We start from the raw sequence: 15,865 nt of genomic DNA on the forward strand, positions 1-15,865 counted from the left end.
TTATGGAGTTAAAGTCATTTTTTGAAAGTGGAGACCTACTTTGCCTTAATGAGATGCAAGGTAGGCGTTTCCGTGCAAAAAATGACTCTATGGCCTTAACGCCATATTTAGGGGCATATTTATACTCTGCGGCATATTTATACTCTGTTTGCACCGAATTAGTGTAATTTTTTTTAACTCTAATTCTGTGCAAAACTAACTCCATATTTATACTTTGGTGCTAGACCCATCTAGCACCAAGGCCCTGATTTAAACTTTTTTTGCACCGCATTAACATCATTTTATGACACAAAAGTGGCGCAAACTTACAAAATATTGGCCCTTATTTATACTTTTTGCTGCAAAACTGCACTGACTCAGTTTTGCACCAAAAAGTTTAGCACCGGCTTGCACCATTTCTGTGCACCAGCCGGGCACCATATTTATGGAATGGTGCAAGCCGGTGCAAAGGGTAGGCTAGAGTTTAAAAAAATGACTTTAGTCGGGTGGGGCTGGCAGTATAGAAGAAGAGGGTTTAGCACCAAAAAATGACTTTAGACAGGTTAGAGTGAAAAAAAATGACTCTAACCAGATTAGCGTCATTTTATGGTGCTAAACCTACCATGCCACATGACTCCTGCCTTAGAAAAGGCAGGAGTCATGCCCACCACCCCAGTGGCCAGCACAGAGGACAGGGGTCCCCTGGGCATGGCCATTGCACCCGGTGCCATGTATGGGGCCCCATTTCAGGGCCCCCTATGGCACTTTCAAAAATAAAATGCACTTACCTGTACTTACCTGGGATGGGGTCCCCCATCCTCGCAGTCCCTCTAGTGTGGGTGGGGGTCTCCCTAGGGCCTAGGGAGGGCACCTCTGGGCTTATTCCATGGTGTTCCACCATGGAAATAGGGTCACAGGTCCCCTAACACCTGCCCTGACCCAGGTCTTAAAAAATGGGGCAAAGCAAGCTTTGCCCCATTTTTTGACCCCTCCTCCCTCCCTTGCACCATTTTTACATGGGAGTATAAATATGGTGTTAAGGCCATAGAGTCATTTTTTTGCACGGGAACGCCTACCTTGCATCTCATTAAGGCAAGGTAGGTTTCCACTTCCAAAAAATGACATTAACTCCATACATTTGGTGCTAGACGGGTCTAGCACCAAAGTATAAATATGGAGTTAGTTTTGCACTGAATTAGATTTTTAAAAAAAATGACGCTAATTCAGTGCAAACAGAGTATAAATATGCCCCTTAGCGTCAAAAAATGATGCTAATCTGGTCAGAATCATTTATTTTGACTCAAAACTGCCTAACGTCATTTTTTTTTAAGCTAGCCTACCCTTTGCACCGGCTTGCACCATTCCATAAATATGGTGCCCAGCTGGTGCTAAAAAATGGTGCAAGCCGGTGCAAAACATTTTGGGGCAAAACTGCCTTAGTGCAGTTTTGCACCAAAAAGTATAAATAAGGCCCTTAGTGTTGGTAAGTTTGGATTTGTATGTTCCACTGCCAGGACAAGAGCCTAAAGCTCTGCCAGTTGTGCAGTTCAGTCCCCTAGGCTGTGCATGTAGGTGTTTTGAGGGTGGAAGGTACCATCTCTCATCACTTCACTTACAGCTGCGCAAGTGGCTGAGTGTTGGTGTTTAGCACCAACAGCTGGTTGTGCTGAACCATCAGTGTAAATGATAGTTCGGTATAGATCAAGTGGTAATATGTTGGTAGGTGCAGGGTACTCATGTTCGTATTGGAAAAATTCTTGGGTCTGAAGCTTTGGATCAAAGTTGTAATCAACATCAGTGGTAGCCAGGAAGGTTGCCCATTGAACCCAATGTCGATGTAATGCTTTGGAGTTTGGGAGGCTAGCTTTGGTAACTGCCTCAAGGGCACCCAGGTCACGACAATAATGCATTTCACTTGGGCAAGTGGCCTCTTTTTAATGACAGCAATACGTACAGCAATCAGTTTTTTCTGTGGATGCAAAATGTTGTTCTGCATTAGAGTACAAATGAGATTTGTACGCTATGGGTACTGTGTAACCTTCATTAAAAGTGACATAGGTAAATCCAATAGTGCCAACAATTATTCTGATGACCAAGTTTGTTTTGTTGTCACATGTATGTAAGTGTTTTGCTTCTGGCATGTCCAGCTTCAGTTCTCTTTGAATGTGTGTGTGTTCTGCTGTCCAGTATTTACTGGACGAATTAGAGCAAAAAGTGGTTTTAAGCGTTGTGTATAATCAGGTATGTATGTTCTGCCAAAGTTTAAGAAACCCAGCAAAGACTGCAGTTTCTTAATGGTGTCTGGGGGTTGAAGTTGAGTGCATTTTTCTAGGAAGTGCAGGTCCACGCTCTTGTCTTCATCTGATAGCTTTTATCCCAAAAATAGGACGCTTAAGAAAGCAATTTTGGTTTTCCTAAAATTAAATTTGTAGCCCTGGGCGGCGAATCCTAACACAATCTGATCCACCCAGGCCATATTGAGGTTGTCATCTGTGAGATAAACGTCATCCACATAAGACAACACCTCAGGATCAATCTCATGTAGTATTGATGTTACTCTGGCTGAAAACAACCCAGAGTTGTTCATATACCCTTGTGGTAAATGCCAAAAGCGCTTCTGAGAGCCTGATGAGCTCAAAGTGCTAAGATACCGACTATCAGGGGCTAAGAACCTGACTTTTAGGTCCTAGATTTTGGCAGAAAAACCAATTGGAACTATCCAAGGTTGTTTTGTATTTTTTGTGCATATTGTTGTTAATTAGTGCTGTTCTGTGTGCGTTTTGTATTGCATTGGTCCGTTTATGCATCTGTAATCTAAGACTATTCTATATGAATTATCTGTTTTTTGCAATAGGGAATAACAGGTTATTCACTGTAGAGACACAGGGCTCAATTACTCCCTGGTACTCAAGGTGTGTTTGAGAATCTCTCTCACCTGAGATTTAGCCTCATGTTTAATAGGATATTGCATTTGAGGCTGTGGTGAAGATATAATGGGTATTATATGGCAGGGGGAATCTTTATCCCACCCTATAATCAGCGGGGTAGGCTTTCTTTACAACATCTGAAACCAGGACTGGGAAAGAAGGCAAAATGACATCTTCTCCATGTGGGAGCTTGCAGACAAATTCAGGTGGCCAGTCTTTTTCTGCCAATAGAATATCACAGTTTATGTTTTCCCAAAATATTTCTTCAATAGTGTGCTCTATGTCTCCCTCTATTTGGATATTTAATTCATAAACCCTGTCTGGGGGGAAGACTCGCCTGTCAGCTGTCTTAATGACAAGAAAGTCATTAGTTGCTGTCACATTAAGATGATCTGTAAGATTCTGGCGACATATTGTGACCTCTGGCGCTCTGTCTAGCAGAGTCACTGCTCACATCCTGTTCTTCAACAACATTCTCAGCATGGCTGCCTTTTTTTATTGAAATTGCAGCCACCTTTTTCTTTTTAAATTGGGGTTTTTGTTGAGGAGCTTTGCCCTCTTTTTTAATGTAAGCTCCTGAGGAAAGCATTTCAGACCTTCCCACTCTCTCATTCCATTTGTCCGGTGTGGCCTGAAAGGAACGAGAGGGACGTGTATCAGTATATTGGTGTCTATCAGGAGTCTCTATTTAGAAGATTCTATCTTCTCTCCAAGGTCTCCAGCCGCGGAGATTCTCCTCTCTGACTTCTTCTGTCATTATTTTGTTTTTGTTTATTCTAGCGTTTTTTAGAACCCTGTTTTGCTTGTTTAGTACCTTCCATAGGGGTGGTATACTGAATTTTTGGTTTAGTTGCTCTGGCCCCCAAACTATCCAGTGCTATACTAGTATAGGTTTTGGAATAACTCGGGCTCCTGTACCGGTAGAGGAATCTCCAGGAGCCTTTGGCAAATGGCCAACGCTGCTGCTTCCCCTTTAATATTACTTAAAATAATTGACACTGTCAAAATTGCGCATCAGTTTCTTGGCCAGGTCCATGGTCGCGTCTGCCTCATGTTCATTTTGAATTTGTTTTAACACTTCTGGAAAATTGACAAGTGTTGGGGTACAATGTGTGGTAGTGTTAATTGCGGCAAAGGCTGAACCCAAAGTGTTACAGTCCTCTAATGAGGGAACCATGCCAAACAACAAGCACATTGTGAGAATTCTATGCTTGTCTTGGGGTCCCGTATGAGGAAACACTGCTGATTTGTTTTTTGTGCAATCCAGAACGGAATCTTCTCCCGCTCTGTGTGTGCTTTTCTCTTTATTGAGTTGACTATTTGTGGATTAATTCCCAGCATGGCCAATTGATAAACAGCTGGAGCAGCCTTTGCTGGGGTGGTGCTCAAAGTCCGCATTCTGAATTGTATTACACATCTATATATTGTTAGTAGCTTATTGTAAAGTGTGCATACTTCAGCTACTTCCATAGCCTGCACATTGTTGATGGTGCGTGTGCCAAGTGTTGGCCACGTCAGTCCATCGTTCCTTACAGGACCTAATCTCACAGGTTGTATTACATGTGGTAGGGCGCATTGAATAGGTTTTATTGTTCTTGATAAGAGAGAGGTATCTTTAGGTAATGATAAGCTCAGTACTCTTGTGGTACGTTTGCTATTCAGTGTGCCTGAAATGTATGTGTGTTTGAATCTGTTTCAGGAAATATGACCCAAGAGTAAAATATTTCTGTTATGTATGCGTTGTGGGCTTCAATGACGAATGTAACATCCTCAACTTTTTCTGTTAAGCCATTAGCTAAAAGAAACTGCGTGAGTGGATGCTGGTAGTTCTCCTGAATGTCTATAACGTTTGCCATACTAAAAAATGGGTATCAGAGTTGGGAACACCAACGGTGGAAAATCCTTTTCAGGCTTCTAGCTTGACAAACCTACAGCCTAGATAGGTGCTTCATATTAAGCTGAGGAGGATTGTCCCTAAGACCACAGACTTCTCTGTATAATGGTACTTAGGGTACCTTCGGTGTTTGTGAGACAGAGATACTCTGGAGACCCGTAAAATTAGTGTCTACGCCATCATTGGTGGTCGCCATGTTGAATGGACTCTCGTAGAACAAGACTGCTGGATTTGGAGCAGCAGCACCTCTGTCGGCAACTGAGTCACTCCCACACCATTTGGCAGCTGTCAGCCCAACTCTCCTAGCTCTCTAGCAGCACCTCACCAAACCCAAATGGTAAAGGTGATTTGTGCCTTGCGCATGGAACTCTGAAAAACCCTCAGGCAAATCATGGTAAACAAGCCTTACCCTTTTCTCTCCACATACAAGTCTCTTACACACACATAGGTAAGAAAAGAGATGCAGGATAGTTTTCAATACATTTATTGAAAAGACTGCAATCTACGATAAAATGCATGAGCTACAATGATTAGGATGATGAGGAATAACAAAATCAGGATTGTGAAAATCAGAGATGTAAATATGAGCAACCCCAACATGTTGCAATGACATGAATGTACAAGTCCTACCTAGAAACCTAATCTCTAGCCCCTTAGTGAGATGTAAGACATATCTGTCTGTACAGTGTCCATGAGAAGCACACACTACCCCAGTTACCTTGGTTCAATGTCAGACCTTCAGTCTCCAGATCAGGCTCCGCAGAGACACAAAGACTGAGGTCAGTCACAAACCGGCATGTAGCCTGGATGGAAAATCTTGGCTGGAACCCCCTCTAATGCCCTTTGAACCACAAGATGTACATATAGGGGACATGTTTTGTTCTTGCACAAAGGCCTGATGCGGGTATGTACCTAAGCGCTGGACTGTTTATGCAGTTTTGTGGTAGAAATACAAAATATTATCCTGTGTGCCTTACATTCTGTTCCTCCTAACCTGGGGTAAAGGAACACAATGAAAAATATGTCATCCATAACACTGATGATGACTCTTTAGCAGAATAGCAACTGATTATAAAAGAAAAACATGACTGCTAAAACAAGCTGTGCTAAAATGAATAAAACAGGATAAGTGAAAACAGAGCATATTATCTGGGTAAAAGGGCACAGGCCACAAGCCGAAGCTAAGCCAGTACTGTGCCCAGGCAAGAAGCTAAAATGGACCCACAACAGTCTGACTTCCTCATGTTTCCAAGCGTCAGGAAATGTTGCAGTAGTGACAGAAGTGTTGAGCAGGGTGGCGAGTTCCTGGCTGAGTCTTTGGTTTCCAAGGTTAAAGATGTGGTGCAGGCATGGGTCTCTGGGATCTCCTGAGTGAATGGATTTCAAGGTGGAAGTGATGTCCTGGGTGAAGATGATGTTCCAGGTGGTCAGTGTGTGGTTTGTGTCAGTTAGGGTGGTGGAATATCTGTTGAGGAAGTCAGTAATTGTGGGTTGGAGTTCAAAGTGTCTGTATATGGTTGCGGAAGAAGTGGGCGAGGTTGTCGTACAGCTCCTGTGAGGGTTTGAGGTTGTTTTTGCTGGTAGCCGGGTTGGAGAATTCCTTAACAATGTTGAAAAGTTCCTTGGTGTTGGTGGCGCTGGTGCGATGGCTGCGATGCGTGCGGTAAGGGATGTCTTTTTGTTGCCCTCAGCTGGTGGTTGGTAGAGGTTGAGGGAGATCTTGAACACAACTCTGTCACAGGCATCCTTGCTGGTGCGCCATCTCCTCTCCAGTTGTTTGCTGTCCAGTTTCGCTGGGTGTATCAGCTGGCCTTTTTGAAGGATTTTCTCTGGTTATTGCTCTTGATGGGGATGATGCTGTTGGCGGAATTGGTGATCCATGTGTTGAAGTTTTTCACTCCCTGTTCAAGGTTGGTGGTGGTAGCGGGGTTGGAGGTGCTGAGGGCATCTGCCCAGCTAGTCGCTGAGATTTTGTTCCACCTCTGGTGGGGGGAGCTGGTCATCTTGGGGGTGAAGGTGCGGGGGCTGGAGATGCTGAAGTGGACAATGGAGTGATCGTTCCATGTGAGTTCTGTGACATGGCTGTATCTGACGCCATTGCCGGAGGTGAAAATAAAGTCCAGCGTGTGTCCTGCGGTGGGTGCAGGGTCGTGGATGATCTGAGTCAATCCGTGGCTGCTCATACTCTTGAGGAGATGTGCAAAGTTGTTGTCGTTGGCATCCTTGATGTGGAAATTTGGGTTGCCAAGGAAGATGTAGCCCTTGGAGTCTAAGGCTAGGGGCACAATGAAGTCTGCGATGCTGGGGCTAGCCTGGAGCGCGGGCCTGGGGGTGCCTCTGATGGTTGTTTTGTCGACTGTGTAGAGCTTGAAGTTGAGATGTCCAATATGGTGGTGGTGTTGTCGTGGTGGTGATGCACTGTATGGTCGCTTTGTGGATGATGGCTGTTCCTTCTCCCGGCTAATTGGTGCAGTCATGGTGAGTGATGTCATGTCCGTTGGGGATTGAGGTGGCAATGTCCATGGCAGATATGGGGTTGAGCAAGGTCTCGGTGAGGAAGACGATGTCAGGTTCGAGGGTGGTGATGAGATCCCATGATTTGGTGGAATGCTTGCATAGTGAGCATGTGTTCAGAAGGGCCCAAGCGAGTTGGTGTTTTGTTCAGATGGTGTCTGTGGTGTGTTCGGGGTGGTGCTGGTTGGTGGGCTGGTGTGTGTGCTGTGGCAGGTGAAGTGGCAGTAGGTCGGTGCAGTGGCACTGTTTGTTGCAGCATCCAGAGTTGAGGGTGTAGAGCTCAGGGATGGTGTATCTTTGGGGGGAGGGAGGACCAGAGGTTTTGGCGCTGGGCGCAATCCATGCACGGACAGCCGTAGATGGGCTTGCTTTTGGTACACCTGCACCACGCCAGTGGCATGCCTGCTGCGCACGTCCGCTGGGTGGTCGCGTTGCACCCTTCATTAACTAGGTCCTGGGGTGGGCGGGGCTTCTGTTGCTGGTAAGAAGGTGAGTGGGAAAACCCGGTCAGGAAAACCCTGGTGGAAAAACCCAGGCAACTGCGGTGTCACTGGATCTGTCTGGAACAAGCAGGAACTGGAAGCCACAGGAAAGTAAGTGGCAGGCTGGGTGTCCAGTGTTGATGATGAATATGTGTATGTACATGTATGTAGAAATGTGGCTACAGAGTAATGTTGCGATGTATAACATATGACTAAAGGATAAATTGCTGGATTCCTTATTTTGTGAAGAAAGGTTTACAAATCTAAGAAAATAAAGCACAGACTTAAGAGGGCCTAGAGCCATTTAAATGGCACATTAACATCATTTACTAATATGGCGTTAGATGGCCAAAAATGATGCGCCACTTTTACAGATTGGCGCAATGCATGAATGCACCAGTTTGTAACCCTTTGTGCCAGGCATAATGTATGCAGAGGGGATAGAGCTCAAGCAGTTACGGTTTCACGGAACGCACGGTCAACCATATCCCAGAAAAGAATTGTTTGAGGTTACAGGGGGCCTGACTCTACATGGCAGACCGATACAACAAATGAGTGTTCCATTGGTTCTACGTGCCGCAGGCATAATGTAACGCAAAGGGTTACAAAGCGGAGCAGTGCATGCATTGTGCCACTTTGTAAATAGGGCGCTAGGATTTTGGCCTCGTTGGGCCACATTAGCGTAAGAAAAAAAATGCCGCTAATGTGACGCAAGGTGGCGCTAGGGGCTTATAAATATGCCCCTTGGTGTCCATCCACTCTGCCACAGCAAGCATACCTCTCCGAAATAAGGCCAGGTCCAACCTAAAATTATCGGAGGAAGAGAGCCCAAGCTTCGTGTCATCTGCATAAAATACCAGCGTGAGACCCAAGGGTTTCACCATCTGTGCCAGAGGTTGAATACAATAATTAAACAGATTTGGGCCTAATGCAGATGCCTGAGGCATGCCATGGCGCAGAGTATGAATTTGAGATCTACACAGGGGAACAATGACCTGAAAAGAACTCTCAGCAAGAAACTAGGCAAACCAGGCCAGAGCAGAACCATCTATGCCAATCCCAAGTAAATGCTGAAGTAAAATTTTGTGTGACAAGGTATCAAATGCAGAACTTACATTGAGTAAAATCAGGGCAGCAGGCCTACCTTCATCTAGCCTACCAGGTAGATGCTCTGTGACAGCAAGGAGGGCAGACTCTGGGGGTGATTCTGACCGCGGCAGTCGCCGCCCGCCAAGCGGTTCCCGCCGAAAGACCGCGGCGGTCATTCTGGCTTTCCCGCGGGGCCGGCGGGCAGCCGCCAAAAGACCGCCGGCCGGCCCAGCGGGAAAGCCCCGTCAACAAGGAAGCCGGCTCAGAATTGAGCCGGCGGAGTTGAAGGGGTGCGACGGGTGCAGTGGCACCCGTCGCGATTTTCACTGTCTGCAAAGCAGACAGTGAAACTCTTTGTGGGGCCCTCTTACGGGGGCCCCTGCAGTGCCCATGCCATTGGCATGGGCACTGCAGGGGCCCCCAGGGGCCCTTCGACACCCCATACCGCCATCCTGTTCCTGGCGGGCGAACCGCCAGGAACAGGATGGCGGTATGGGGTGTCAGAATCCCCATGGCGGCGCAGCTTGGATTCCCATGGGCAGCGGAAAGTCGGCGGTACACCGCCGGCTTTCCGCTTCTGGCCGCGGCTGTACCGCCGCGGTCAGAATGCCCGGCGGAGCACCGCCAGCCTGTTGGCGGTGCTACCGCCAACCTCCGCCCTGGCGGTAATTACCGCCAGGGTCAGAATGACCCCCTCTGTGTTGTGCCCTGGCCTAAAGCTGTTTTGCGAGCTGGTTAAAAACAAATTTATGTCTAAAAACTTAGTTAGAATGGAATTCATGTATTTTTCTGTCACTCTGGCCAAAACATAAATCCATTTCATACTTCAGTGGTCTGTTGGACTCAGTCATGAAAGGACATTACCCCTGCAAGCAAGCTCTCAACACTGCAGTCTTTGCAGTACAGAAAGGCACCCCCAGTGTCATGGGAGCACCTCTGATGCTCTATGCAGAACATGCAGTGTTTGCTATCATTCAGAAGGCTACCTTAACTACACAGAAAGTGTCAGGGTACGAGGTAACACTGTCACTCCCACCTTTGAAGGTTGTAAAGTGTCATATGATGAACCCTGCAACATTTTTTGCTCATCCTATATTAAACTCTGAGGTTGATGCAAATTATTGTGCAATGTATATCCCTAATGAATCTAGCCAACCAATAGAGGATCCTATTTCTGGCGGCATTGTGTATTTTGTTGACAGTTCTTCCACCATTGACCAGCTCATAAGAATAAGAAACATGGGTACAGCAGTGGTTAGAGCACAGCAGCACGATTTTTCAGACACACTTCATATAGTTGAGCAGCTATCACTACCAGCAGAATATTCTGCACAAGCAGCAGAATCCGTAGCCATGATAGTGGCTCTCAAGCAAGGCATAGGAAAAGTTATCATGATCTCTTCGGATTCGGCTTACATAACTACAACAGTACATTAAAGCATCATGAGATGGAGCAGAAGAGGCTTCCTCCAAGGAGTCGTGAGTCTTGTCATGCATAGGACTCTCATAGAGGCTTTTTTAAAGAGACTTGCCTTACCACAAGCAGAGGCAGTTGTGAAGTGTGCAGCACATCCAAATGGACAGGATTTTGGGTCACGGGGAAATACATATCCCTGTCTTAGTGGTCCAGGCTGCCTCGCCACATGAGCATGAGTCAAACACTACCAGAGATACTATTACGCCTCATTATGCTGAGACAACACATTTACATCTTCGAGAACTACAGGAAGCTGCTCCATTGCACTAGAAACAATTATGGGATGCTAGTGGGTGCTCTCAGTCAGGGGACGAGTTGATTTATAGACAAATATCTGCAGGTAAACCAGTGATGCCTCAGGCTTTACTCATGATAGCTCTTGATCAGTTGCATTTTCCATCTCACAACTCAAGAGATCACTTGTCTATGCAAATGCAGCAAGATGAGTTTGTTCCTAACTTGCATGATATGCTTACTATGTGCATTCATAATTGTACCATTTGCCAACAATTCTCTCCAAACCCCGCACTAATAATAAATTCTACCATTCCACAACCCCAAGGTCCTTTTAAGGCTCTTTACATTGATTTTATCAGCATGCTCGATCAATGCAATAACTATTGGTAACATATTGTCTTCAGTTTACCACCCCTAGAGTAATGGCATAGTTGAGTGCCTTTGTTGCTTTCACTTACACTATTCTCCCTTAGGAACACACCTGGTTCCGATCACCACCTAAATCCCCAGGAGACAGAGACAGGAAGACTCATGAATACACAAGTACTTGCCACTACATGTAAGGTGCAGGGAGAAAGTACAGCTGAAATCCTAAGTGATGAAATTCATGTTTAGCTTATTGAATTAATGAAGGCTGCAAAGTCCATTTCCATACAGTCAAACAGCAGGAAGGAGAAGAGTGCCATTGCTGAGGTCAACCTCCGAGCTGTGAAAATAGGAGATCAAGGGCCTTATTTATACTTTTTGGTGCAAAACTGCACTAACGCAGTTTTGCACCAAAATGTTTTGCACTGACTTGCACCATTTTTTAGCACCAGCTGGGCACCATATTTATGGAATGGTGCAAGCCGGTGCAAAGGGTAGGCTAGCTTAAAAAAAAATCACGTTAGGCAGGTTTGAGTCGAAATAAATGATTCTGACCAGATTAGCATCATTTTTTGACGCTAAGGGGCATATTTATACTCTGTTTGCTCTGAATTAGCGTCATTTTTTTAAAACTCTAATTCATTGCAAAACTAACTCCATATTTATACTTTGGTGCTAGACCCGTCTAGCGCCAAATTTATGGAGTTAAAGTCATTTTTTGGAAGTGGAAACCTACCTTGCCTTAATGAGATGCAAGGTAGGCGTTCCCGTGCAAAAAATGACTCTATGGCCTTAACGCCATATTTATACTCCCATTAAAAAATGGTGCGAGGGAGGAGGGGTCAAAAAATGGGGCAAAGCTTGCTTTGCCCCATTTTTTAAGACCTGGGTCAGGGCAGGCGTTAGGGGACATGTGGGCCTATTTCCATGGTGGAACACCATGGAATAAGCCCAGAGGTGCCCTCCCTAGGCCCCTGGGGCACCCCCACCCACACTAGAGGGACTGTGAGGATGGGGGACCCCATCCCAGGTAAGTACAGGTAAGTGCATTTTATTTTTTAAAGTGCCATAGGGGGCCCTGAAACGGGCCCCCATACATGGCACAGGGTGCAATGGCCATGCCCAGGGGACCCCTGTCCTCTGTGCTGGCCATTGGGGTGGTGGGCATGACTCCTGCCGAGTCATGTGGCATGGTAGGTTTAGCACCATAAAATGACGCTAATCTGGTTAGAGTCATTTTTTTTTTACTCTAACCTGCCTAAAGCCATTTTTTGGTGCTAAACCCTCTTCTTCTACTGTATACTGCCAGCCCCACCCGAATAAAATCATTTTTTTAAACTCTAGCCTACCCTTTGCACCGGCTTGCACCATTCCATAAATATTGTGCCCGGCTGGTGCACAGAAATGGTGCAAGCCGGTGCTAAACTTTTTGGTGCAAAACTGAGTTAGTGCAGTTTTGCAGCAAAAAGTATGAATAAGGGCCAATATTTTGTAAGTTTGCGCCACTTTTGCATTGAAAAATGACGTTAATGCAGTGCAAAAAAAGTATAAATCAGGGCCTTGGTGCTAGATAGGTCTAGCACCAAAGTATAAATATGGAGTTAGATTTGCACCGAATTAGAGTAAAAAAAATGACGCTAATTCAGTGCAAACAGAGTATAAATATGCCCCTAAATATGGCGTTAAGGCCATAGAGTCATTTGTTGCACGGGAACGCCTACCTTGCATCTCATTAAGGCAAGGTAGGTCTCCACTTTCAAAAAATGACTTTTTCAACTCCATAAATTTGGTGCTAGAGGGGTCTAGCACCAAAGTATAAATATGGAGTTAGTTTTACACCGAATTAGAGTTTTAAAAAATGACACTAATTCGGTGCAAACAGAGTATAAATATGCCCCCAAGTCTTTGTAAGAAACTTTGGGCCAGAGGTAGGTAGAAAGCAAATTGCGAGTTGCAAATTGCGAGTCCTTCCGACTCGCAATTTGCAACTCGCAATTTGCTAGGCAGAAAGGTGTCTCAGACACCTTCTGCGACTCGCTATGGGGTCGCAAAGACCCACCTCATTAATATTTATGAGGTGGGTCGCAGTTTGCGACCCCATAGCGAGTCTAGGCACTCACGGGGATGGTGGCCTGCTGGAGACAGCAGACCACCATGTCCGTGACTGCTTTTAAATAAAGCAGTTTTTTTTTCTATCTGCAGCCCGTTTTCCTTAAAGGAAAACGAGCTGCAAATAGAAAAAAATACCGAAACCTTTTGTTTTGGTTTTTTTCAGAGTAGGCAGTGGTCCATAGGACCACTGCCTGCTCTGACAAAATAATTTTGTGATCATTCACAAAGGGGAAGGGGTCCCATGGGGACCCCTTCCCGTTTGCGAATGAGTTACCATCCACTTCAAGTGGATGGTAACTGCGAGTTGATTTGCGACCGCTTTCGCGGTCGCAAATCAACTTACATCCCGGTGCGAGTCGCAAATAGGAAGGGAACACCCCTTCCTATTTGCGAGTCGGAAACACATTTTGCGAGTCGGTTCCGACTCGCAAAATGTGTTTCTGCATCGCGTGCGGGCATTAGCGCCTCGCAAACGGCGTTTTTCGCCGTTTGCGAGGCGCTAATGCCTTGCTACATCTGGCCCTTTGTTCAGAAATGGTAAGATCCCAAGTTCGATGGCCCTTTTTCTGTAACAATGAGCACCCCTACTGCCATCAAGGTCAGTGGCAGGAAGCCATGGATCCACCTATCGGACGTTCGGATGAACCCTGCTTCCACCAAGCACAGCCAGCAATATAAATGAGAAAAGAGGGGTAAAGATCCACAACTTCTGCTTGGGGACAATTTTTCAATTCCATGAATGGAAAGTTGTGTATTATTTTTCTTTTTTGTTTATTAGTTAATGTTATTTCTTTTGCTGCTTTTCTGTAGAGATGCCCGTAGAACACACACCTACGAAGAGACCTGTCTACTCATACCATTGTGTCTCATAAAATTCATGCTAGCCTGCTTGATAATATGTGGTATCAACATGTGTCAGAAATAAATAGGATTAGAAAGCACAAGTGACTCATGTTTTCTTTGCTCATTGATACCTCATGCCACATGATCAGATAGGCCACACTCAACTAAAAAAATACCCCCCAAGAACAACTTTATGTCTGTTACACCTCTCTGTAGGATTAACCCTGAATGCAGCAGACACATGTTAGGGTAACACATTTTTTAATTAATGCCACAAAATAGGTCTCCATAGTAGAAGTATTATATTTCCTTACAGATAGGCAAGACATTAAAGATGAGATAGCATGAATGTAGAAAACAGGTCATACTAACACTGCAGAATGGATACAAATGGTTCTAGGTTCAGGCTTTTTAGGAGTGACACACTCAGCCATGGAGTGTGATAGTTACTTAAAAACCCCTATCCCCAGACTATGGGCCATATGTAGCAAACATTTGCGAGTCTCAATGGCCCGAATCGCAATTTTGCGACCCCGCAAAATCGGAAATGGGATGCAAAAATCCAATTTCCGCAGTGCAAATTGCGATGCAAGCCATTACCGACTCGCAAAAATTGCGACCCCATTGTGCGACCCACAATAGGATGACGCAATTTGTGAGACGCAAACCATATGAAAAAGCCACTCGCAAATTGCGACTAGTCGCAAAAAGCCCATTTTGCACACCCAAATTACCACTAAGTCAGAGCAGGTGGTAACCATAACCAAAGTATAAAAGGAGACCCAGAAGGCATCTGGGTTACTCAAAATGGCTGAAATGTATGTGATATCAAGGAGGAGGAGAGTCCACGCCACCCAGCAGAGGAGGAGGAGGAGCCAGAGACCGGAGAGGATATACAGAACCAGGCAGACACTTTTCCAATAAACTGAGGAGGAGATTTATGACAAATACAGACTCAGCAGTGCAGCAATATTAGAATTAATTGATCTACTCAATCTGCAGCTTCAACAACAGACTGTGCGCGGCGTCGCCATCCCCACACATGTGCAAGTGCTATGCTCACTGCACCTCTTGGCCTCGGGTAGCTATCAGGGGGTCATCGCTGTGGCAGGTGGGGTATCCCAAAGTGCACTCTCACAGTTCTTCAGATGTTTCCTAGATGCCATACTCACACACATGTCCAGATACATATACCTACCCAGGGATGAGGCAGAAATTAACAGCACCATGTTGGAATTCTACAGAATTGACAACTTCCCACATGTAATAGGGTGTGTAGACGGGACACATATACAAATATGCCCTCCTGCAAATCTGGAATATCTGTTCCGCAATCGGAGGTGTACCCACTCACTGAACATCCAGGTGGTATGTGACGCCCAATATGTCATCACTGACATGGTAGCCAAATTTCCAGGGAGTACACATGACTCGTACATTTTCAGGCACAGTGGGATACACCAACGCCTAGAACGTGGGGAGTTTGGAGACGGATATATCTGAAGTCATACACACAGGTCACTTTAGAAACCATCCATGCCCTGCTAACATTGTTAATTTTTGCCAAACAGGTGACAGTGCATATGCGCTACGACCATGGATACTTACCCTGTACCTAACACCCAGCAATGAGAATGAGAGGCGATATAACAGTGCACATAGGCGGACCAGAAATGTCATAGAGAGGACCTTTGGACTGTTGAAGGCAAGATTCCGATGCCTCCACAGAAGTGGAGGTGCGCTCCAGTATGCCCCAATAAATCAAATCAAACCATTAACATTTATAAAGTGCGCTACTCACCCGTGCGGGTCTCAAGGCGCTAGGGGAAAAGGGGGGGTTATCGCTGCTCGAACAGCCAGGTCTTTAGGAGTCTCCGGAAAGCGGAGTGGTCCTGGGTGGTCCTGAGGCTGGTGGGGAGGGAGTTCCAGGTCTTGGCCGCCAGGA

The sequence above is a fragment of the Pleurodeles waltl genome, chromosome 1_2 (genome assembly GCF_031143425.1).
Source record: "Pleurodeles waltl isolate 20211129_DDA chromosome 1_2, aPleWal1.hap1.20221129, whole genome shotgun sequence".
Classification (NCBI taxonomy): Eukaryota; Metazoa; Chordata; class Amphibia; order Caudata; family Salamandridae; genus Pleurodeles; species Pleurodeles waltl.